Genomic DNA, 2,687 nt, shown 5'->3' on the forward strand with positions numbered 1-2,687 from the left:
CTTTAATGATAATTTAATACAGAACAGACGCGTCGAAATCATTTTAAAAATGTTTGAATTTACCGTCTTTTAAGATCGGATCCATAAAGCTCAGAATTGCTTCGTAATCGATAATGCATGTTTACCTCCTTTTATTTTATGTAGAGTCTCTGGAACAAAAATATTAAACCTAAGACGACAACAGTTTTTCTTTAATAAAAAAAAGTATAAAGACACCTAAGCACTTCTTGTGAGTTGTGAATGCGAAAGCATAAATGTCCGACGATGTGGATGCTTGAGGCGGCGCCATGTTCGTCGGCGGCGAGACGAATAGAAGCACCGCCGACGATGTGGATGATGCAGGCGACGGCATGTTGGTCGGCGGCGAGACGACCAGAATCCTCCCAGCGCGCGCCAACGTGCCCGTTTTAACCGGCGCGGGGCCCATAGGGAATGGGGTTACGGCGGTTAGTTCTATCGCCGCGCTGGCGGCACTAGGGTGACTCCATATGCCGGCCGCTTCCGCTGACAGGGTGGAGACACCAATATAGCCACTGAAGCGCCACAATATGGCGCCTGAAGTCAGTATTAAATCCACATTGGGCGTGGGTCCTGTAGAATGTGTGTGACGAATTCGTGGTGCAAAAACGTTGTGTTTAGCGAAAGTTCTGGAAAGATAGGCGCAATATGACGCCAGTGAGAGCATCGCAAAGTTTGCCACAAAATGGCCGGTGTCTCCACCGTGTCAGCGGAGCGGCCGGCAAATGGAGGCACCCTAGGTGGCACGGACATGCAGCGCCATCTGGCGGCGGTCGCCGCACGCCAGCCAATGGAACATTCGGGATTGTGGAAACTAGGTGCCATTTTCGCGCTTCAAACTGATGACGTCTGCTCGCTCCATGGGACAGTTAATGCTTTCGCATTAATATCTGAAAGGACGGCTTCACGCAACCTTGTGATTTTTTTTTTCCTCAAGAGAAATTTTATTTTCCGGAAAAAAAAAAAAGTTTGAATATGTTTTTGCGCTTGTACAACAAGTAAAAAATATAACTTTTGGTAAAATAAAAAAAAAATGTCGACGGGACATGGTCGTTTCATCCTATCTGAAAATGTCCAATACAAACAATCTCAGGTAATCTGATTTTTTTTTTTTTTTAAGTATCGCTTATTTTCTACGCGTTGTGCGGCCCTCCACGGCGGCGGATCTATTGGCGCTCACAGGCGGCGCAGGTTCAGATTATGCCGCGTCTTACCTCCTATATCATGTTACCGCCAAGGTTGCAGGCTGATCTGTTTGCAAAGTCGCTCCGGGGTCTTCCTTTACGTCGCGTATACGGAAACGCTTTACGCCGGCTGCTGAAACAGGCACCGCGAAGCATGTGACAGAGTGACGCACCTCGATCGCTCCGGCACATGGGCATTTTTGGGTCGGTTCTACAAAAACGTATTAGAAATTTTCTCTTCAAAACTACCATCCACCTCTGTGTTGTCAATTTTTCTTTTCCTGGTTACCCCGTAGCATTTTAACGCTTTTTAATGATAATAAAATTGTGAAGAACGGGTATGTGCACGCCCCATTTACGGCCGCGTTAGCGTCAATTTAGCCATGTTTCTTCCTTTATAACTTAAAAGCCACACAAATACTGTATCATTTTTTGGCAGACTCTGTTAGTATGATATTATAAACATTATTTCAGAGAGTTTGAAGAATATTAAAGATGGACTTTTTTTTAGAATGATTTCAAAATTATGCATTTTCAGTTAAATGTCCCTTGTGAGCAATTCTTGTAAGTTTCTCCAGCTAACCAGGACAACAATATTTCACGCAAAGATGAACTATATACAGGGCAACACACTGGCAAAGTTTGAAGACCTTAGCTTTTATAGATACGGAGAAAAATATTCTTTAATCCAGAGCGTTATTGCGCAATGTGCCGTGTTTGCGATTTTTTTTTTCAAAATAACGACCATAATACTCGGTGATTAATACTTTTTGTCAATCCTTCCTGTGTCTAATTTGTCAGTGAACATTTCTAGACCCGTAGCCAGAACAATTTTCCCGAAATGTCAACATCGCACGATACGCAAAACGCGCACGACTGAGAGGGTGATTAATTTTTTTCGCAAAGACAATTTTTTTTTTTCGAAAACAACGATTGGTTTTATTCTTTTGGGCATAAAGCCAGCAAAATATTTTTTTTCACTGAAATTAAAAATGGTCACCGGACATGGCTGTTCGATCTTATCTGAAAACACCCTCCTGTAAACAGCTGGAACCTTGTTGTCGATCGCAGTGATTGGCAATGCGCGTGCTCCACGGAAAAGCGAACCCTCAGGTTTTCTTCATAAACAGTGTGGCTATTATTCGAGTAAATACGGTATATAAAAGAACCCGCCTATACCCCGTTTCACCTTACGTCCGGACGCAGCCAATCCCGTTCTGTGGACGTGGCCCGTGATACGCCTTCCGCGCGTCGCTGTGTCCCCTCTCTAACGTCACGTGACACTCACACGGCCTCCGATTGGCTCCAATGGCTCGTAACATCCGCTGCGCTTAAACGTAAGATGAAACGAAGTATTGCAACTGATTTCGTTGTTGCTGCAGCACTGCGATGAATAGGCTACGCACAGTTAGGACTCCCGAGGAGCAGCGTGAACACTATAGGACCAGCAAAGGAAAAAGAACCGGCAATGCGACCAGCGGCGGC

This window comes from Ixodes scapularis, unplaced genomic scaffold, assembly GCF_016920785.2.
Source record: "Ixodes scapularis isolate PalLabHiFi unplaced genomic scaffold, ASM1692078v2 PGA_scaffold9__187_contigs__length_104089568, whole genome shotgun sequence".
Lineage (NCBI taxonomy): Eukaryota > Metazoa > Arthropoda > Arachnida > Ixodida > Ixodidae > Ixodes > Ixodes scapularis.